Source organism: Thermobia domestica, chromosome 7, assembly GCF_964235325.1.
Source record: "Thermobia domestica chromosome 7, izTheDome1.hap1.1, whole genome shotgun sequence".
NCBI lineage: Eukaryota > Metazoa > Arthropoda > Insecta > Zygentoma > Lepismatidae > Thermobia > Thermobia domestica.
The window spans coordinates 179,784,077-179,808,681 of NC_137460.1; the positions used below are offsets into that span (position 1 = coordinate 179,784,077).

Below are 24,605 nucleotides of genomic sequence, written 5' to 3' on the forward strand. Positions count from 1 at the left end.
TGCATTCAAAGAACAGGTTATGAAGACTGAAGCATATTATCGAAAAAAAAAAAGAAAAAAGAAAAAAAATACGTATTTATAGTGTATCGCGACGTACGATACAGTTGATTCTTAGAACGAAGATGCGACTGTGAATGAAAAATAAAAGAATGGTAAGCAGTCTTTAGGAAGAACCAAAGCATATTTTAGAAGCCATTAAGTGAAAAATTAAGGAAAATAATATTATCACATGCTTACGCTTAGAGAATATCATACAAAGAAGAAATGTGAATATTAGTAAAGATGAATAAAAGCAACTGGAAGCATCAGAAGTGTGAGTACTGAGAGCAATGATTAACTGGAATAGAAATACATAAGATGATGTACGGAAACCTGCGGGTAAAATAAGAGTAATACAAGAGATGCTATAGTAACAATTGTAAAAGAAACCGAATAGAATATTACTTTAGAAGAAATACAAAGTATTCGAATGTATGTAATTAAAGATGTTGTGGATTAAAAAGAAGGAGGGCTAAGAAGTAAATCACAATTTATAGAAAATATGAAACAGAGCGCGCTTTGTGTAAAATCGAACTGATCAGTGGCAAATCGCAGTTCGCAAACACGTCTGATTTCAACATGTGACCTCCAAATCAAAGCAAAATACTTATAATGTTGACACTTGGTTAGGACGATAGATCCAAAATTAGTTAGTAACTAAGTAAACATTTCCTTCTTTCAGGACATATAGCTGATGTAATAAGAATCACGACTCGGTATTCTATATTTCACCCGTTTGTTTCAAAAATTTATGCCAATTTTTTCGAACACCTTAGGTTACACAAACACCGCACTTCTGGGTAGTCGGCCATTTTATTCATATTTTCCCAGCAAGTGTCAAAAAGAATTTATACTCAGAAATGAAATTCTCTCATTTGCCTCCATGTTTTGCAGTTTAATTTGTATGGGGTTGCCAATATTCATGAATCGCTCTGCTATGAAACGTCAAACGAAACATTTCACTTGGACTTTACCTTTTTATAAATTTTCTAAAGATAGTACCTTCTGAATTATTGTCATCCGTTATTAACTTATTATATTGTAACTCTTTTAATTCCTTCTCCAATGAAAGAAAGCAATTTTTAAGTACGATCATAGTTGACATACATATAAACTAAGATGAGAGGACGTCAAATATTAGGAATTTACCAGATGTCTCAATTTAAGACGGCCAGATATGACAAGAAAGTTTCAATGGTCTTAGTATCATCAAAACAATCTCTCGGTAGGTCCGAAAAGATAACGTGGTAAAGTATCCTGAGTCAGAATTCCAGTCACAGAATTTGAGCTCTCGAGATCCTGAACACGATGATGTCACGTTATCCACAACAGCTCACGCATGTTACACAGTTTCATCAAGAGGACTTCTCAGTTACGTCTAATTACATGCGAAATCATTTGAAAACTATCTGTGGATACACACAAACGGTCACGTCACGCAAGTAATTTCAGTTGAGGGTTCTAGAAAAGTGTCTTGATTGTTACAATAGATCCTGTTAAATGATCCTCCCCCCCCCCAAAAAAAAAAAATCTGTAACTATAACCTTATTACATGTAGAGATACTGTGTGTAAAGGAATAAACAATATTAAACTCAGTGTAACAGTACATACTAAGACAAGAAAAGTAAAATAGACACCGACACTCCATTTGGTTCAAAAATGATCATTTTGTAGGCTAAAATTAAATCTAATAGTAGAGAGATTTTTAATTTTCTATTGTTTCTAAAACTACTTCTGATGTGCTTCATGTCACCTGCCTTCTGGGAACTCCTGTTTGGCTCTTCCTAAAGACTTTGCTTACCATTCTTTTATTTCTCATTCACAGTCGCATCTTCGTGATCTTACAAGTAGTCGTCTTATATAGGTAATGCTATTTTTTATCCTTTAGCGTAATATTCCTTTATGAAAAGTGTACTTTATACTAGATATTGATTATGGAACTAATAATTATCCGAAAGCACTATATATAAAATTCAAGGTACCTAAGAAAGTTCTTGAAGTTTCTTACATCCCATTTGATGGAGCACTCACAGAGAGGAAATAAAGTGACTTACGCGCCGGAAAAGGGATATGGTTAGCGGCAGGAGTGAATGCAAGCACCTTGTGCACACACAGCAATCATAGCTCGTCTAGCATGGAAGATAAATGGAGGGACCGAAGCAACTCGTTGTTCGCGATTTCTTGCTGTATGATTTTCGGTGGGCTTTTCAGCAGTCGTATCAAAAGTCAAATATGTCAAGCATTTGGGGAGGATGCCGTGAACAAACTCACGTCGGGCATTGCTTAAAAAATATCACTCACAGTGAGATTTTACTCTCGGTGGTGAACCCCACAGTGAGCGACCACATGTGCTGGATGACAAGGTCCTGAAGGTAGCCATAGTGGACATCCAGCAGTCAAAAGTGCGGTGAACGTCATGAATATTTCAAGTTTTTCGAGGGAATAGTCAAGACTTTACCTGCATCGCATAGGAAAGTTGTACAAGTTGAGCAAATAGCTATTCCTCATATTGTCAGAAGCCAACAAGGAGCAGAGAAATTGTAGACCTGACGCAAAGAAAATAAATAAAGATCTTCTATGTCTGCAAGAGACACGATAGAAAGAAAATAAAGCAAGAGATCGGTGAAGGAGCTTGATCCAATTGCTTTTCTGCACTGGGGCAAATGGAAGAGGGAATAACAGAGTTGGAATTATTGTGGCAAAGGAGTTAAAGGATGGAGTGTTTGAAATAAAGAACGACAAAATTATTATCGTTCAGCTGTAATTACAAGATAATTTTGTGACTATATTAATGTACCTATGCCCTTGCAGTAGCACGCAAGGAAGAAAAAGAACAAAGCTTCTGGTTAAAGCCAGACCAAGTGTTAATGGAAGTAAATGGGAAAGAAAGGGGAGGCCTAAGTGGATATACGTATAAGAAAGAGCAGAAGAGAGGAAGGAAGAGTGCTAGGAAAGTAAAGCTTTGGAGAAAGAAACACAGAAGGTGAAAGGATAATAGATCACTCAATTGCATTTGTGATTACCCTGGCTGGCATCTTACAACTTACAAGATTGCAGGCAGAAGAGTCAGAAGTGAGGGACAGGAAGGTGATAAATAGATAAAGTTTGGCTTCACAGCATAGACTGCTTATAGCCAACTGTGAAGTAATAGTAGACAAAATATGCGGAGCACACATGACAGAGAGAGCAAAGCATAAAAGGAGAGACTAGAAGAAGGCAGTTCAAGGAAAAGGTTCCCAAGCTCACAGAAAGGTTCTACAACAAATAATATAGGTAAAAGACGTACAATCATGGTGGAAACTGAATAGTCATACCATGAAGAAAGTCGGAAAATACTGAGGAAAACACAAGGACTTAGATCGTATCTCAACCTGAATGAAGGATTACATACAGAAACCCAAAACAATACAATCTGGCTGGCCAAACTGGAGAAGGGTAAGTGGGGTGCTGTGTGACAAGAAAGTAAGTTGCAAATTAAAAGGTCGTACAAATGAACCTTTGAGTAAAAATTTCACGAATGGAAGCTGAAATAGTTCTCAGATGTAGAACCAAGAAAAGACGACTACGCGGTAAAGAGAGCTGGTGAGATGGATGTAGCAGGAAGAAGGAACAGGGGAAGACCCAGGACGAGATGAAAGGACAAGATATGAGATGATTTGAATGACAGTGGAAGGAAAATGGAAGACGCCAAAGATTGAAGATACTGGAGGGAAACAATTTAAAAAAATTAAAGACAAGAACGTCAATTCCATATAAACACGGAAAAAGGTGGAGACAAAGAAGAACATCTTATTAAATATTTATATTCATTTTTGTTTTATTTACTTCCCTCTTCCAAGTCAATTTCTGTGATTAAACATACAATCGACAATCAAATGAAGGTATGAAGTGAAGGTAGTTCACATAGATTTACTTATAATTATTTCAGTTGTTTGTGTAATTGGGGTGGCCACAGATGAGGAGGAAGCGATGACAGCCTTAATATTAAATCTTCGGCATTCTTCTTGGTAACATTAGAGGGAGAACAATGTAAAATCGTGTATAAGTTCTACTCATCACACAGGCAGAAATAGGGAATATTCAACACTGTAGGAATTACTGTGACATTAGCTGAAATGTGAATTTTACATATTTATTTGAAACGATTACATGAAATTACACACACACACACACACACACACACACATATATATATATATATATATATATATATATATATATATATATATATATATATATAAACGTCATTCAATTTCCAAATTGATCCTAGTACTTTTTTCGAATTCTCGCGTTCATGCTTTCCGACTCCTTCCAAATGAAACTTAAAAGATAAGCCCTCATGTTTCGCAATGAGGGTGAGCAGCACAATGTAACCAAGAAAAGTTCTTGTCGCTCCTGATCGTCGAAAACAGTCAGACGTATAGCACATAACATACAGTGTTAATTCTCGAAGTAATTCAGCACTTCTGTGCCATCGTTCCTGCAGCTGCACAATGCTCTAGTGATAAAACTCGGGAGTGGACGCACAGAAGTACGTGGGTAAGTGCTGCAGTTTTGCTTCAGTATCGAAAGATTTCCAATACAGGCAGTTGTTCAGATAATGAAATATACTAGGTTCAGCGAGTATGGTAGACGGCATACTGTCCCGTCTAAATCGCTGAATGATACCGTAGTCGTCCCTGCCACATGTAGTCTCGCATTGTAGTCGAGATAATGCACACCCTTGTGCTTAATCAACGCTTGCTCTTTCTGCTCCAATGCATGTTGCATCCGTTGTAACTGCTGCGAGTAGTTTCACGGTGATGGTATAAAATGGTTGTAGAAGCTCGTAATGCATCACTTGGCGCCTAGACCATCAGACACACAGCACGATTTTAAGTGGGTGCAGAAGTAGTCTTATTGTGTGAAGCAAAGGGTCTCATGGTGACAACCAATATCAAGTACACTTGGGTGTCATAATGAACACTCTTTTCGTCAGGTGTAAGCGCTCGACCAAATATGAGTGTGTTGCGGTGCCAAGACACCAATGACAGATTGTTACTCGTTGTTTCTTGGTGCTGCAGATAATGTGTGAGATACATAGTAGTTAAACTTGTACACCTTCCTTATGTGATGCAGGTGAAATCTGAACTATATCTCGGAACAATTGAAGCATTCACCACATGTTTGATTGATGTCTTCTAGGCTGCCTTCAGGGCCTTGTCATCCAACACGTGGTCGTCTATTGCGGGGTTCAACACTAATGGTCAAATCTTTCGAGTGAATATTTTGAAGCAATGCTTGACGCTGAGTTTGTTCAAGGCATCCTCCCCAAATGACTGACATATTCGACTTTAGATGCGACTGCTGAAAGGCCCACCTTAAAGTAACACAGTGAGCAACTGCGAACAGCTGCTTCGATACCTCGATTTCTCCTCCATGCTAGACGAGTCATGATTGCTGTGTTTGCACAATGTGCTTCTATTGCGCCCTTCGCCCCTCCTCCCTAAGGTCATCACTTTTCTGGCACGTACGTCACTTCGTTACTTCCCTGTGAGCACTTCATTAAATGGGATAAGAAATGGCAAGAACTTTCTTAGATACTCTGAATTCTATATATAGTGCTTTCAGATAATTATTAGTTTCATAATTAATATCTAGTATAAAGTACAATTTTCATAAAGGAATATTACGCTTAAGGATACAAAATAATATTACCAATATAAGACGACTACTTGAAAAAAATGAAATCTTTGAGTTTTACGTCCCACGGTTATGCCGGTTAGGCTAAAGGAGACGGTGATGATGAGTAATGAATGAAATGGTGGAATGAAGAAAGTGGGAGGAAACGGGAAAACCCCGAGAAAACCCACGCACACGGCGTTTGTCCACCACAAAGTTCACTTGGCGGGAGCAAGACGACTTCTTGAAAGATTAGCTGTCTAAACAGGAGTTCCCAGAAGACAGGTAACAGGAAACACGTCAAAAGTAGTTTTGGAAACCATAAAAAACGCTCGTTAATTGAAAATCTCTCTACTATTAGATTTAAATTTAGCCTACATAGAGATAATTTCTGAATCAAATGTAGTGTCAGTGCCTATTTTACTTTTCTTGTCTTAGTATGTACTTTTACACTGAGTTTAATAGTATTTACTCCTTTATATACAATATCTCTACATGTAATAAGGTTATAGTTACAGATTTTTTTAAAGGGGATGTTCATTTAACACGAACTGCTGTAACAATCAAAGGCTTATTTCTAGAACCCGCAAATGAAATTACTTGCATGACGTGACCATTTACGTGAATCCACAGATAATTTTCAAATAATTTCGTAAGTAATTAGACCTGATTGACAAGTTCTCTTGATGAAACTTGGTAACATGCGTCTGACATTGTGGATAAGTGACATCATCGTGTTCAGGATCTCGAGAGCTCAAATTCCGTGACTAGAATACTGACTAAGGGTGTTTTCCCACGCCATCTCTCCAGATTTAACAAGAAAATGCTTTGATGATACTTCAATAAGACCACTAACGCTTTCTTCTCATATCCGGCCGTCTGAAATAGACATATCTAGTGAATTCCTAATATTTGACGTCGTCTCATCTTAGTATGTTTCTTAATTGTATGTATATCAACTATAATCGTACTTAGAAATTGCTTTCTTTTAAAATGGAGAAGAAATTAAAAGTGTTAGAATATAATACATAAAAAAGGGGGAAAAAATCTAAGTGAAATGTTTCATTTGATATTTCATAGTCTAGAGATTCATGAATATTGACAAAACCATAGAAATTAAACTGCAAGAGTGGGAGCTAAATGAGGAAATTTCATTCTGAGTACAAATTCCCTTAAACATTTCTTTGGAAAATACGAATAAGACGGCTGACTGCCCATACAGGCGATAACTGTATAACCTAAGGTATCTGCAAAACTGGAATAAACATGGAAACAAAAGGACGGGAGAGGGGTAGAAATAAAGTGTGCTGGGTTGTGGCTGTTATTACAACAAAATTTAATTTTGGTATTCTTAAATGTATAAATACATTTTCAAATACGAGTCTCTCTAGTTCATTTTTGACCCCAATAAAATTGTGGAAACTTTTACTTTGTGTTGGGTTCCTTTTAGATGTTTCGACAAACATGACACCGGGCTTTCCGCTTTGGAATCACTAATATTCTCCTTGACACGGACCTTGGGATTTCTTTTGGTTTTGTCCATGTAACTCTCATGGCAACTGCGTTTTACTAGTATTTCACAAATATTCGATTTTTCATTGAGATACATGTATTAACTCTTACATTGGGTAACGTTCTCTTCTAAAATATTAGGGGATTTTGAAGTTGCGCAGAAACCGTACTGTGTACAGAACTTATTCAATGTAGTGTCAAACAGGAAAAAATAGGCAATCTCATCACTTTGTAATCCGTGTCGGTTTCAGATAGTCTATCAGAACGTAAATCCCTTTTAACTGGTTATACAAGGATTGGATTTTTAGTAACAGCAACATTGCTATACATATACGCGGGAACAAAGCAATCCATTACAGTTCAAACCAGCTGTAGGTTAGATGCTGACCCTCCTACAGAGCACATAAACTCGCCTCCTCTCCCCTCCACGCGCGCGCAGCGCCAGCAGTTAGACGGCAGTTCTGAGTGAGTGCTCGTGGACTAGTCACGCTGCGTGAGTGCTCGCGGTATATAGTCATATCTACGAAGCAAGATCAAAGGAGCTGGTTGAAAATTGAATGCGCTAGAGGTAGGAATGCAAAACAGTGCTAGGAAGTATTGCTACATGTTTGCGGTACAAGTGCATTATCATACTGTACAGTATCAAGATGGATCAAGGCCTTTAATGACGGACGACCAATGTCACAGACATGCCTCGCTCCGACCACCTCCTTGTAAGTGAAGACGATGTGCAGAACGTGAACGCGTTAGTGCTAGTGGATCGGAACGCTACGATTCGTCAATTGGCCAACGATACAGGACTAGCACATTCGACTGTGTTGAAAATTCTGAAGAAGAACATGGAATCGCGTAAAATCGCCTCAAGGTGGGTTCCACATGATTTGACTAAACAACACAAGTGGCTGAACACACTTGGAGCGGTATCAACGTGAAGGTGAGGCCTTCTTACGGAGGATCATTGCTATTGATGAGACCTGGGCCACAGCGTATGAACCACAGCTGAAACGGCAATCAAACGAGTGGCATCATCCTGGGCGACCGAGAAAAACAACAGTTCGGAATGAGCCAACCAATGTGAAACCTATACTCGTCACTGCATACGACTGAGATGGTGTAATCATAAACCATACCATCCCCTAAGGACAAACCGTTAGTGCAGAGTACTACTGCAATTTTTTGCAAAACAATCTGCGAGCAGCTGTAAGACGAAAACTATTCCACTTCCTAACGAACCCACCCATTATTCTGCATGACAATGCAAGTGCACATTCAGCAGGTGCGGTCACTGATTTGTTGCATCGTTGGGGCTGGAAAGTACTGTATCACCCTCCGTATTCTCCAGATCCTACGACTACAACCTCTTCCCGAAGATGAAGGAACTACTTCGTGGGACACCCTTCCGTAGAGTTGATGATCTCCTCCGGGCCACCGATCGCTCCATTCGCACTATCCAGAGATTAGACACTGCCAACGGCATCCAGCGGTTTCCACATCGCTGGGAACGCGTGGTGATTACATCGAGGACCTGTAAAATGTCGAGCCTTGTAAGTACTCTACTTCTCAAGATATACCGTTGTTGCCTTACTACAAATCCAACCCTTGTATTAATTAATGAATTAACAATAATGGGACTGGATACGCGTCTATACTACCTAGTTTCAATAAACTGTCAATCTCTATCTGTTTTTTTTTTTTTTTTTCTAGAGTTAAGTCGAATGACATGTTAAAAGAAATTCTTTCAAATATTTGCGTTGGTACTTGAAGAATGAGCAGATCTGTAACATATGTATTGTATGACGCCTGCAGACTTATGGTGGACACTAGTAATGAACGTATTGTTATATCTTCTTTTATTAAGGTATAAGTCAGTCTACCTTGCTTTTCATTCCCAACTGTAAATCTCAAATTAGTATGGACACCATTCAATTTATTGAACAAAAAGTTAAGCTGAGAATTGTCCTTGTATAAGAGAATGGTCCAGAAACACTACAGGATTTTCTGGAATTTAAATCAAATTCATCATGTAAGTGGAGCAGAATGGATGCCTCGCCTTTCTTGATATTCTTGTTCGCCGTAAACCTGACGAAGATTAGGACACAGCGTATATATCAGTGCTGGGCAAAATAGGTAAGAAAACCTATTTGAAATACAAAATAGTATCACAAAATGTATTTAAAATACAAAATACAAAATAGTTTTCAGAAATGTATTTAAAATACAAAATACATATTTCAAATATATTAGCAAAATAAAAAATAGGTATCACTAATTTTATACATAGTCTGCAAAATATTTATATTGACTAGACATCAAACACAATCATCTTCTTTACACTAACCAACATCAAACACTTCCATTAGGCTTACATCAAACCGATTCTTTCATTTAAGGAAATGCTTATTCGCTTTCAGCAACAACTGTTTCTCGAACGTTTTCTCACTCATACTAATTCTGTGAGGTCTCATAATAAGGCCCCTAAATGAGAAAAGTCACTCAACAGCTGCTGAACTTGACAAACATGTACTGAACTTTTTAAATAATTTAAGAACAAGAGGGTACTTCTCCAGTACACACAGTGAAATATCTGAATCCTCTATTTGATGGTGCAGTCTTGTCAGTTGAATGTTCATGGCGAATCTTTTCCATAAATGCACCTTTTACAGATAATCTGTTTCCCTTGGGAACCCATCTAACAAGGGAAGGTCACGAAGTGGCTCCGCTGAGATCCGAATAGGACAATTGTGTTTGCATTTGATATGTTATAACTAGACGAATCCCAAATTATACGTGCCACTGGGCGGAATATCGTGAGTTACAACATATTTTTTAAAGTAAAAGCTAAAAAAAAAAAAAAAAAAAAAAAAAAAAACTGGCAGAGTTTGAACCGAGTCATTTGTTCAGAAACGGTTGGGTAAATGGAAGTCTCAAGGACACACTTTTGGGGGTAAAAAAAAGTTTGCCCCAGGGTCTCCGCAGGGTCCCAGACGGGGTCTAACTCAAAAATTTCAAATGACAAAGGGGATTAACCCATTTCTTGACAATGTATCCTTTGGGATACTTTTTTTTTTTTTTTTTAACATTTTCCGTTCTTTGACTACCTATTTTGGCAATGTATCCCATTAAATAGCACATCATTTGAAAGCTGTTGTGAATTGAAAGAAAACGAAGCAAGTCAAAATGTAAACAAAAACTTATTTGAAAAGTTCATGGCCACCCCTATAAATTGGAAACGGTAGGACAAATGTGAAAACAGGAAAGAACCTGTGGCATTATTTTCAAAGTACAACGATTTAAATTAAATCGTCTTGTCCCAGGGTCCCCACAGGGTCCAACTCAAAAGTTTCAAATGGCAAGGGGAGTTAAGTAGCACATCGTTTGAAAGCTGTCGTTAAACGAAAGAAGATGGAGCAAGTCTCGCCTTTCTACGCCAACCCTGTGCAAAATGGCGGCGGGTCAAAACGTAAACAAAAGCTTGACTGAATCTAAGATGGATGCTTAAAACCTATGTCGAAAGGATAGGCATACCAAGCTGTTGAAGCTGGAAAACTAAATTTGGCATGAATATTGACGAAAGATGCAAAGTATTCAAAAATGCAACATCTTGGGATCAAAATGCGCACTATGTATCGAACGCAAGTCCAGCTAAAACCACTGGAGTTGGAGAAGCGAAATGTGATATTTACGTTTATGGTCAATAGTAGATATCCAAAAATATCAAAGACGGATTGATACAAAAATCATATTACATGCACTCTCTGCAAGTTTAAATGGAGCACAACTTTAAAGATATTTTCCTCTGATACTGATGTCCTAGTGCTAGCGACGAATTTCTACCCTTAACTTCCATAGGATATCTGGTTGGCCTCAAGAGCTAAAACACGTGAGATTTCTGTTCGTATGGTATATCAAGCTTTAGGTCACAAACGAGCAGATGCTTTGATTAGATTGCGTTCTCTCTCAAGGACAAATATCACCATATCAATTTATGGTAAAACGAAAACAAGTTTCTTTAATACATTTATGAACACTGATGAGACGGTACTTGACGCTTTGTCATCACTTGGAAAAGATACTTTTAATGAAGAAATGTTCCGAGTACTGGAAGCATTTATACGCTCTGTATACTTAAGAATCCCAAAGATAACACGCCTGAAAGAATTACGGTGGTAGTTTTTCACTAGAAAGCAAGTCTATGGATCATGCATGCCTCCAATACAAGGTACTCTGCGTCCGGCCATAAAAAGAGTACATTTTCAAACCCTAATATGGCGAACCCTGAACTACCTACAGTGACTGACTGGGGTTGAACTGTTAATGGCAAAGGGCAAAACGAGCCAATAATGTGTGAATCCTTGTGGGCCTAAAGAGCTTCTCTCAGCGATGAACTTTAATCATGGTTGAGATGAGTACCTTGCAGCGGACTACGCAGGTAGGGGATCTGTTACTAGAATAATGCAAAGGAAATAATCTCTCGTGAAACAAGAAGGTACTGAGCACTGTCATAACTCAATTAAGGGAATCCCTTTTTATGTGACTTCTTATTTTATTCTTTCATGAAGCAGTCCGTTCGTCTTTCGACTTGCTGCCGATCGGTTGAACAGCGTAAAATCCCTGTGACGTGAAGGAACGGAAATCAGGAAGTGTTTCCTTTGTCCCTCTTTTAACCATTTCTTGCTTTTTCTAAGTACGTTCCGAACGTGGTGTCATAATGCAGTGTAGTGTTTATTAAAATATTAAGAATAATTAATGTTATGAAGATTGAAGTAAGAAGGGCCACTTAGGATTCTGGAAATATCCCTATGACTAACGTGTGGATGCACACCAGAAGAGTATCCTTTATTTTTCAGTAAATGAATATAATAAGAAAACACATGACCGGAGTACTTATTCCATGATAATTAGAACATATTTCTAAAATACTTTTGAATATCTACAGAAATGACATTAATATGGATCACATAAAATAATAAATTGTAGGAATAGGTGTAATGGTAATTTTAAAAAAAATTAATTGCTTTTCTTGAGTGAAATATTAAATTTTGTGTACTGTTCTTTTCCTTACGTTTTATATAACAACGATTTCGAAAATCAAAATTTATTCGTATTTTATGCTCTTTTTATGAATTTAGCTATTTGGCATAAATAAATAATACAAAAATGATTATTTTGTCAAATGATATATTTTTTCTTAGGAAAAATCCTTTTTTTGAAATTTTAAGCAAAACGGCTACATTTACGAAAAAGATGCTAAGAACATAATATGTAGAACGTACTTAGACGTTCTTTTTTTTAAAAAAAAAAAGAAAAGAAAGAAAAATTAAAATCGAATAATTAGGAGGGAAATTATAAGGAGTTATGTGAACGATGACTCATCATTTTCCCTCACCCTTCCAGTTGAGGGTCTGACATGTCCACCATAAATTTTCTGATTCCCTACCTTATAAGGAACAAAATTATACCACCCACAATACTCTACCATTAAATTGCACACGGGATGAAAAAAGTGACCACTAGAAAACTATCAATATTTGAGTGTGAATTGTATAATAATAACAGAAATAATCTACCGAAACAAATCGCAAAAATTATGTATATCTTACCACTTAACATTAATATGACGCTAACTTCCAAGAAACAAAATTTATTAACCTCATACAATTCGTGAATTAAAACAATTTAAACCTATTTTAAAAAAGTATAGTTCCAAAAGCAGTACATCAACAAGGATCTTTTTAACTCTTGTCATGAAAATATTATTAGAATACTGGATTAAAAGAAGATTTGCACAAATGGATATAATTGGAGACTAGTTATTCATTATACTTCAGTAATAATAATAATAATAATAATAATAATAATAATAATAATAATAATAATAATAATAATAATAATAAACAAATAGGAAGGAAAATCCAGTATTCAGCAGATATTTACTAACAGCAGATTTACTACTAGTCTATTCATCTCAACTACAAGTTATAGGCAATCATGGATGCAAGATCTGTGCTATAAGTGGAAAATCCTCTTAAGAGGAATAAAAGAAAACGTTTATCCTGGAACAGTCGTTATATGGGCTGACTATCGAAATGGGTGACGTAAGCTACATTTCAAATTTTCCGTCGTTAGCGAGTTTTTTGTGAGCTGAGTAATAAGAAGCGATATCATTCACAGCAGGGGGGTTCGGAGAGATGGCTAGTAGTTACCGAACATAAGAGAAATATGGTTGCTCCTGTTGATGATTTCTATTTATTTCCATTGAAAAACAGTGAAGTAGAAATACCAGTAACTTTTGTTAATCGCCTATGAAAATCAAGTTAGAATACGATTTTGAATATCAATGTTGCCGAATTAAATTACACGCCAAGTTCAGCCCAGCATATCCTGGGACAGAGAAGATCGGCAATTCCAAGGAACATACACATAAGTTTCATCACAAGTTAACAAGACATACAGGTTTAAATTGTCAATTACAATTGCTTTCCTTGAGGTATACTGACAATAATTGTTCTGATTTCTAGTCGAAGTGATATAATACACGTATTACTCAAATATTCGACTGTTTCACTTAACAGAAGTAAACTGAAGTGATATTTCACGTTAATTTCAGCGCATAGTGCTGTTCCAGTTTAGGTAAATATAGATTTGTAAAATTTACCGAAGAAATGTGTTATTTTATTTAAGAAGACCAATGTGTAGTTACCCAAAATATGTCGGGATTTTATTCATCACATGTATAAGAAGGTAGAAATACGACTGCAAAGTTTGTTATTTAATACGTAATATTAATCAGCAATGGTGATTTGAAGTGCTATGTTAAGATAGTGTACAATCTAATCATATGTGATTATAGAAGTGTCACAATGTTGTGCCACACATAAACCATGTGTTTTTATGCCGTATGAAGTGTTTCTAAACTATTTATACGCATGCCAACGGTTGATGATGCGCGAGATCTACTGCAACGCTCCTACCCTGTCTGTTAGCGTTTGTGCATTTTAGCGCCAACCTAGCACAGGTTAGTTTTCCGAGCTGTCGTTTCTATTTCGTATGTCCACATGGGGTATTCATACCCACAACGGGATCTCCTAAAGTGCATCTGTACCCAATAATACAACTCTTCAATTAAGAAACACTTTCTAAGGTAGTAAGAGTGAAATTCCTGATTTAAGACGTGAATGTATCATGAACACAAACATGCTTTCCTAAACTGGAACTGCATGCATTACATTTACACACTACTATAACCAATTACTGCCAGCGTTTGATTCCATCTGTTTCTTGGTACATTTATGGATTGCAACAGTTCTGATTTTAGTATCTTCATGTATATAGCTCGCGAAAGTAGATTGTTATGTATGGATTTAACATCGTTTTAATCTTATTCACACTTTTGTAACTTAAACTCATTTTTATTACATTCAGTGCGGAATCTCTCCCTAATCTGTTAGCTTTAGGTAGTGTACGTTTCGTCGTGCAAGTTTACAATAGATTGTCAGATAAAAATTAAAAATATAAAGTTTCAATTCACTTTCCTTGCCCTATATGACTTCCTAAGAAATTCTGCACCTTTCTTCCTGGCGCAAGTCCAAACAATTGTGTGCAGATTGATAATATTCATGTAAACTGCTGGACCATAAAACCGATCATTCATGGGAGAAACACGTACTAATCTCTGGTAGTTGGTCACGATAAGCAAGAATTGTATGTACTGCGTCACGGTTGGAGGTTAGTGGTAATCATACGGGAAGGTGGGTCCATGAAGAACAGGCACTATGCGAAGGTACGTAGACGCACAATATTCATTCAAAAAACACGCAACGACTTGTTTTAACTAGCTACTAGAAGCAGTAAATGTATCTATTCTGCGTTAGAATAGGGCGGAGCTGTGACCCCGTTTGCGCAGACGTGAATTCATAATGAGCAGAAAGCGCAAAAACGGTTATTTAAACGGTTAGAAAACCATACATTAGCCTGCAATAGTTGGCCACTACAAGCAGCAATTCGATCATGTTTGTATATTAGTTTTACAAGTATTCTAATATGGTTTTAGTAACTCTTGTAACAGAAACAAACGTTCAGGTTTACTATTGGTGCACTACTAGTAAAAATTGTTGAAAATTATAATTTTTAATAATTTCTTCTTGTTGCACCGTAAAAGGTTTCCACTCAGCGACATGAAAACATTTCACTTGGCATAGATAAAATTCAAGGGGATTACCAGAATTGTTAAAAAATTACATTTTTTTTTACAATTTACGTATAAATCCGGCTTCAAGATGTGTAGCATAAAAACTAGTGCAAAAAGCACAAACCGACCTGTGTTAAGTGGCAACTACAAAGCGCGAATGCTACCTAATCGAGTCTCGGCAGGCCGAAGCTGGTGGGCTCGCTCGGGGGTTCGTCCGAAGGAAGCAGGCGCGTCAGCAATAGTTGACATGCACGCAAGCGAGGGTAGTGGAAAGAAGCGAGTTTTAGCAATGATATGAGTTTCACTAGCACTTGTAATGATTTCATATTACTAACGAGGCACTTGTAAACATAAAATACAGGTTCTGTACATTGTGCAGAAATACGCTGCCAGTGAAAAAGCATCTAATAGAGCAATCTTTTACATGAACTCACTTATTTTATCAGTCATAAAGAATTTCTGATGAATTTACACTCGTAAACCTAAAATACAGCTGTATTACTTTGCATTTAGTGGTGTCGCCGGGAAGGTTCTAAATTACTGGTCCCCCATGTAGGTTAGTTGCTGGGTTGCTTTCTTTCTGTACTGAAGTATATACATTTAATTGACACAGTATTGCCGAGCGAGCGTTAGCGAGTGAAGACAGGTTAGAGCCCCGCAGGTAACGTTCTTTTCTGTTTTTATTATTGCTCAATGGGAAAGGGGACCAGCAATCTAGAACCTTGCCGGTGTCGCCTACAGAAATTCGTTCCGGATATAGTATACGTAAGACCATCTGAGTTCCAGAAGAACCTGGACGCTCATACTTTTAGGGATTATTCATTGAGTATCTACGAACTTAGAAAGGGGGTAACAAACCCACTTTCATTTACTTATCCACTGATACGAAAATAAAAAAGAACGTACCTATTTGCCCTTGTACTTTATATGCTATAGCGCATTACATTATATGCAACAAGGATTGGTTATAGTTAAGGAGCCGTACTTCCCATTTAGGGAAGGACGAGAAACGCCATACTTTCAGGAGTTATTCATTGACTATCTAGGATGTTAAAAAGTAGGTAATAGACTGAGTTCTTGCCCTTGTACTTAAGGTGTTTAGGTAGTGCAACAGTAAGATGTATCCTCGTGCACGGGAGATGAGAAGTAGCTGTTCTTAACTATTACCCAAGGATTTTGGTCTGCATCATGATATAAATTTTAAAATAGGCCTATTTAACATTTTTCGAATCGAAATCAACAAAATTTATTCTAGAAAGTAAAAATAGAATGTTAAGCACATATAATGAAGACAACGCAGTGATTTAATTTGGTAACGTATAAATATATAATATGAAGTATCCTCGCGCACGGAAGACAGGGGGTTCTCATGTATACTATTACCATTGTTCCTTATAATCATATCTTTTCATGCCAAGTATTGAATAATATCTGTAAATCTTTCAAAGTGTGGTGCGCCGAAAACTTCGCCTGCACCGAAACAAATTTTGTACTATGCTAAGAATTATATCGCAAAAGCTACGAATTTTTAACAGGTCATATGACTTACTAGAGCACAGGCCACGTCCAACAGTGCAAGTACACATTTCGAGTATTGGATGTATTACGTATTATGCATTGTGGTATTGTAAACACCCGAAACTACGATGGTGCCAAACACGGGTCTGAATTATGCTGGACTTTTTTTTTTTTTTTAATTATACGATTTTCAAGTGATATTCCTGCACTAATTTTTTAAAACATGCTCTTATTTATATCTTAATGACGTGTTCTCTGTCGCGAACGATAATAAATGAAGTTTGTTGAGAGAGAGTATTATGTTTCACTTGAACCCGGAACCAGGCCAGTGATGCGAACCTGAAACATATGAAATCCTATGTCGAGAGGCAAAAAATTCTATTTTACGTTTGAATTTCCCACGTTATACTAATTAAAAGTATGCTATAATATTACAAATTAAATTTTTCTGCGTTTTCACTTTTTACAATATCTAGATGAATAAGCCGTAAATTTCTCTTGAAAAATCCCATATATGCTGCTTATTATCCCATTCCGAGACAATAAGGTCAAAAACCACTGTTGCCAGACCAATCAGTTGGAAAAGGAGGAGATTCGAAGATAAAAAACAGGAGAAAGCAGTAGACACATCAGTGGTGGCATTTAAATGTAAATTTGCCATTACTAAGGGGGCAGTAATCAAAACAAGCAGTCCATAATTCATTTCCGATGAACCACGTTGAGCAAATGAAGAGGAAAAGTCCCGATTTATAGTAATATTATTTCATACACACGTGTGTGAAGTAAAACGTAGTGAAAGAGCAAAGTGGAATGGGAAAATGTCTTTTCATGCACGTAGCGATAACCTAGCTATATGGTACACTCACACGTGATCGTGGCGTAAGACGATTTCTTGCTGACGATCGTGGAGAAATGATCTAAGCCACTCTTCCAACCCAAGTCCCAATCTAAACAACACTTACTTGTAAATCTTACAGAAAGTCATAAAAACGCTAATCATAATGCATATAGAAGATGACGTGGAGTTGTATTCTTTGAATTCATATATTATATTCAGTAAAACTCTCTAACTATATGCTCTACAGAGCTTTGTGTATTATAGGCCTAACAGAGAAATTTCATGTTTTTATGTGAGGAAACATTGAAAATCCAATATTAATAATAATATATTTCTTCAACTTTTCGAAGTAAGGAAAAAGCAGGAGATTGTTCACTTTTCATTTTCTTTCGCAGTAGATCAGTAGAACGTAGAAAAAGCAGGAGATCTCCTGCAAAATCAGTAGATCTGGCAACACTGTCAAAAACTCCCAAGATCAAGGTATATAAAATAACAGGTAGCCCCAGTTCGCGATTAGCGTTCTGATTGGCTCCCTGTCCGTGACGTCATGTGGAGGTATCTGTGAAGATTATTTTCGCTTGCCTGCTTGTTACACTTCGCGCTTTATTCGTAAAAATGGATTCAAAACATAATTATGATATTCCTTGTCTTTCCAAATACAAATAATGAGTTATTTCTACTCACAGATGAGACAATATAATGTAATAAATATATAAATATCGTCAATAGTGGTTAATTATCTATACAAATAAAAATGAATATAATGTTTATTCGCTAATTCATTCTAGAGCTTTGGACCGATTTTTATAATTTTTAGTACCGTACATGAGTTGACCTCAGTGGAGTATTTACGGTTTTGTTTCGGAAGGGGCTTTGCTAACTTTCGGGGGGGGCGGCGCTTTGCTGAAAATGTGAAAATTCAGCAAGATATTTTATATACTTTATTATAGGAAGTAAGATTTCGGGGGGGGGCTTAAGCCCGGAAGCCCCCACCCTAAATACGCCACTGTGACCTGGCCCTTATTACTTTGATTAAAGAGCGAGTTCTAAGGGGTAGAAGGGGTTCAAAATTTGTACCTAAAATGCAGTATCTCACGAACCTATGAAGTTAGAAAGATGAAACTCGGTATATAAACTCCTCATTAAGCTTAAAGAAAAACATGTCCTATTGTTTTTGAAAATTTCCGTTTTAAGGGAAGAGGGGACATTTTCTATTCATTGTAACAATCTTTGATTGACAACTCTCCTCGACCAACTTTAACGATTTTTGGTACTTTAATGCAGCCAGGACTAACTAACTTAGCCGAAATTGGTGTCCAGTCCATGATTTTCAGGGTCACTGAAATGAATAGTGACCAACCCGATGCCGTTTAAAACCAAATTCATCCTCTTTGGGCGTGGGGAAGGGGTGGCATTATGTATTTTTGTCATTGCACTTTCATTGAAACGTAAATTCTAAGGGTGGAAGGAGTTCAAATACTTTCCATAAACTAATCCTCTCAATAAGAGCATTTCAGGTAGTAAAATACGTAAAGCAAACATTATTCAAAATTTCAGAGATTCCGGGTATGTATTTGGTCTAGGAATTAATTCGTGCGGGTGGACAAGAGATGGCGCAACGAACGGAGCGTCCCACAGTTCCGTGTATCCACACATGTGTTGCAAACCCCTGTCATCGCGTATCGTTCGTAGTATAGGGCAGTGGATTAAAGCGTCAACAACACCAGTTTCTAGTTAAGTGAACATGGCGCAATTTGTGCCTGATAAAGTGTTTTTGCGGGGTGTCCTGCTGCATTACTTTAACATGCAGAAAAGTACGACTGAAAGTCATCGTATTTTGGTGGAAGTGTATGGTGACCATGCTCTAGCTGAGCGAACGTGTCAGAAGTGGTTTGCACGGTTTAGAAGTGGTGATTTCGGCTTGGCAGACCAAGAGCGAGCTGGACAGCCAAAAAAATTTCAAGACGAAGAATTGACAGCATTACTCGAGCAGGATTCGTGTCAAACGCAGGAACAACTTGCAGCAGCATTAGGCGTTGATCAAACAACAGTCTCCAAACGCTTGAAAGCCATGGGAATGATTCAAAAGATGTCACATTGGGTTCCACATGAATTGAAAGACAGAGACGTTGAAAGACGAAAAACCATTTGCGAATTGCTGCTTCAACGACAGAGCAGAAAGGGGTTTCTGCATCGAATTATTACGGGTGATGAGAAGTGGATCCATTACGAGAACCCTAAACGAAAAAAGGCCTGGGTGAAACCAGGTGAACCAGGTCCATCACAACCAAAACGAGATATTCACTGTGCAAAGGTTATGCTGTGCATATGGTGGGATATGAAAGGTGTGGTGTACTATGAGGTGCTGCAACCGGGTGAAACTATGAATGGAGAACGTTATCGACGACAATTAATGCGTTTGAAGCAAGCTCTGGCCAGAACACGACCAGAATGGGAGAACAGACATGATAAACTTATTGTTCAACATGATAACGCTCGCCCACATGTCGCAAAACCGGTCAAAACCTATTTAGAAAATGTCGGATGGGAAGTTTTACCCCACCCGCCGTATTCACCAGACGTTGCTCCTTCGGACTACTACTTGTTCGATTGCATGAACAACGATTTGATTCGACAGCGGTTTACTTCTTCAGAAGATATCGAAACATGGGTCTCTGACTGGATCGCTTCCAAGGATGAGGACTTCTTTCGCCACGGAATCCGTACATTGCCTGACAGATGGGCGAAAGTGGTGGCTAGCGATGGACAATATTTTTCTTAAGGTATTTATGTATTTTGTGTTTGTACTACAGCTTCAATGTGTGCGTACCAACCGCACGAATTAATTCCTAGACCAAATAATAACAAATTAGGTTAGGTTCTGTTAGGATAGGTTAGATTATGTTAGAAATCTAATCTACCCTAACCTAATATAACCGAATCTAACCTAACCTAATTTATTAGGTTATGTTAGGTCAGGTTAGAAATCTAACCTAACCCGTTGTATTTAGTGTGTATTAACCAAATTGTCAGAAATCGTGACAGCAAAATATTTCCTTTACCTTACTAATATTTGTTTATTATTCAATATAACACATTTTACAGTATGTATTACAGGTTATAAGCTGCACAGATATCTATAGAGTGGTATACATACATAAAAGAACCAGCTTCACAGGGGAAAATTTGCAGTTATTTGTCCTACACTTTGCCCTTCGACTTATCGGAATTTAGTTTTTGTGGCTTAGCCCCCTCTCTCGGCCAGCCCTTCAATTATAAGAATATGGTAAGAGTGCACTTTGATCAGAACAAATGATTTTGTCACACGATGTGGCATTCGAGAAGGAATAAAATCAATGTGATTTGTACGTAACAGGTACGGTTCGGTTGAACAAGATTTGATTAGTTTAGATTAGGTAAAGTTAGGTAAGGTTCGGTTCGTAATAGGTTCCTATGAATGTTCTGCTCAAATGCACTTTTAACTCTTTTCTAGAATAATGTTTCAGATACTTAACAAAACTTACGAATATCATTTAAACTAAAGAATATATGAGAGAATACATTTATATTCCCGTTGATACCCCCTTTCACTTCACTTTAAGTACATAAACTCCTTAAGCTTCAGGCCCTCAAAAACAAATGTCATAAAAGTAAAACTATTGTTGTTACACACCTGTTTTTCAACTTGACTAGTGTCTAGTTTATTTTTCCCCATGCCAGTTTGGTATCAATAATGAAGAAACAGCGTCAGATCTTAAACATTACTTTTGCAGGAAACTTAGAAGCTCGTTTTTTCAAACTCTTTGATAATCCTCTGATGAAAAGTGAGCAAAATATTCGTGCGTTATCCAAATTAAAAGTGTTCTTTCGCTTACAGCAGGAAATCAATCTTCTTCGAAGTTCATCATTTTTAGGGAATCGATGGAATATTATTTCGTTTGTATTGCTTCCTATGTTATTAGAATGAGCTACTGCACAAGTAAAATAACTTTTCCCCATCTTGAAACAGTAGTGTTATTGTTTACACAGAATTTCACTTATTTTGAAAAATACCGCGATACCTCCACGTGACGTCACCGACCGCAAAGTATCCTGGGAAATATTAGAGCAGAAAAGCTATCCCGAGAGTCCCCTGTCCCAAGATTTTCCCACAGTTTGGCATCATTGAACCAGGCCAGTGTTCGCAGGTTCCCTCAAGAAACTTTCTCTTGACTGGCATAAAATTTTCCCTTATCAAATTTTCAATAGTTTGCAAAATATCCCATTCCTATGACAAGTTATATGATAAGATTAATTATATTAAAGGAAGTATCAACCACATTTGTTTTATTCATTTGCTTTTTGCTTCTATCTGCTATTTTTTTCTTTGCTTTTTTCATCACTTTTTAAAACAAAAAAATACTTAGCCAACAATGGGTTCAAATTATGCTTTGAACAGATAGACACACACATAAGACACAAACACACAAAAGAATGATCAATCAGTCAGCCAGGGGCGGATCCAGGACCGACTTCTGGGGGGCGGTGGGTTGTCATACTGCTACTTATAAGGGCTCCAAACTTAGGGATTAGTTTTATTAATATATATAAAATAAAAAAGTTTCCTCTTCTGGGGGGCGACCGCCCCCCTGGATTCGCCTCTGCAGTCAGCGCGAGAATTTCCCTGGATTTTCACGTTTTATAGAAAAAATCCATTTTTCCCTTTTTGCTAAATTTACCTGTGAAATTTCCCTAGATTTGGGTAATTTCCCTTAAACTACGAACACAACCAGGGCTCGGTGGTTTCCTTATGAAAATTTCCCTCGAATGGCGAAATTTTCCTTTCTTATCAAATTTTCCCTTGATTGTTGAATGTCCAGTTCCTATGATAGAAATTATAATAAGATTACTTTAGGGAGCTTTTAGACGTTATGATAAATCATCAAGGGTAGAGATTTTTTTATCATATGCAAGTGAGATATTTTCTATTTACACATAGCGATATTTTCCGGAGATATCTCTAGCACATGGTCAATAGAGTCTGACATCTTTCGGAGATAATGTGAACTACTTCAGAAAATTTGCGTTTCTCCTGGACGAACAAAAGATGACCACGATGTTTGTGTGTGTGTGTGTGTGTGCCGTGTCACTCGGAAAAGGACAATTCCTGTTTCTCGCTAATATGTTCCCGCCGTAGCACTGTTGCCACACTTGGTACAATTGTACCAAATTCAGCCCTTTTTGTCATTCATCGGCCCGTTGGTACCACGCTGGCATTTTCAGCCCCTTTTGTGAAAAAGTTGGTACAATTCTACCCAATTCAGCACCATAGATATCATTGTGACTTAAAATTATTAATAATGTGTTGTGGCGCCTTTCAGGGAAGGCTCTAGGACGCTGGACCGGTTTTACATTTATTTTTACAATTGTCAGTTTACTTACCTTATATTCTTCTTACAGTCTATTATTAGCCTTCGTTCGTGAAATAAGCGAGAATACGGTGTAATAACTTATATTTTAATGTTTTATTATAACGTATTGTTTACACACGAACTCGTAGATGATTTATTTATTTATTTATTCTTATATGACCATAATACTGTTTTATTTTATTGGTCACTTTGAAATAGAGGTGCGTTTGGTTTCCCTACAGTACATACCGAAGATGACAACTGTTTTCCCTTTTAATTTTCGGCCTCTATTATACTTCCTACGTGCGAAAAAAAAAAAATCTACTTCCACGGTTGTTCGGGGTCGTAGACGACTATTTGGAAGTTTTTAAAAAGAGCACTTTCTTGATTTGGACTCTTGGAAGAGGGGGGGGAGGAATGTTCTAGAACTTTACCTCTTTTAGCTTCATATTATTGAGCCATGTATTACACTGGTATAAAATAATGAATTCAGCCCTTTTTGTTTCAATTTGGTACTATTTTTCAGCCCACTCCAGACCTATGACTGTGGCAACACTGCGCCGTAGTGAAATAAAGAAATGGAAGAGAGCGATGCTGCAACTTTTAGCTTTATCACGTCCGTGGCAATGATATCATTGTATTTATGTTTAAAAAAGAAAAGAAATCGAAAAGTCTGGGTAAAAGATTGGATTGGAAGACGATACGAACATGGGATTCATGCTAACCTCGTACAGGAAATCACGACTGATCAGGCTGTAATCTCATTTCTTTTTTTACATCCAATAATTATGCCGTAAACGTAAAGAAAGCCATGATAAATACAAGTAAATTATAAATAAATAATAGGTAGAATGAAAAAATAATTGGTGCCTTCCATTTCAACTCAGGCAAAAAAATAAATAAATAAAATAAAATTGTACCATCACCATCTTAGATATTGTTGAAACTTTTCTTTATAGCAACTAGACATGTTTTTAAGAGACCCATATTTTTTTGTTTTGTCGAAAAAAAAATTCCCGCCAAGTAATGGGCCATCAAAGACGGGGAGTACAATTTATGAATTGTAAAAGATGGAAAATGGTCAACTTCGGAGCCCCACCATTCAGCTATGGAGACAGGTATAGTTATAATTCTTGTTGTAGTATGTACATAGGGATATAAATAAACTATATTTTATTGTAGTTCGGTTTGCGCATGCGTACCTTTTTGTACATAAATTAACAAATGAACGTAAATTTATCTGAAAAGTCGAAGTTTGCGAATTTTTTTCGAGCACTTCCGGTTCGAATTTTAAAATTCTGTTTTCACGGTTGGTAAGACCTAGTTACCTGCTTTCCGAAAAAAAAATTATTGCTTCTGTGTCCAACCGTTTTGTCGCAAAAAATTCGAGAAATTGTAAAATTCTCAAAAATCGACATTTTTGGGCACCATTTTCTCGAAAACACCATCTTTTAAAAT

At 37.1% G+C, this 24,605-nt stretch overlaps 1 protein-coding gene across 7 annotated transcripts in view; it reads right to left on the bottom strand.

Annotated features, from left to right (window-relative positions):
• LOC145690593 (uncharacterized) overlaps positions 1–24,605 on the bottom strand; it is a 516,851-nt gene that overhangs the window by 94,587 nt on the left and 397,659 nt on the right. For 2 of the 7 annotated variants that reach the window (XM_081765632.1, XM_081765638.1), the window contains exon 1: positions 16,951–17,252. The exons of 2 other annotated variants lie outside the window; for them this stretch is intronic. The gene's annotated coding sequence lies outside the window, so the exon portion shown is untranslated. 3 more of the 7 variants (XM_081765635.1, XM_081765637.1, XM_081765634.1) reach the window with 3 other exon arrangements.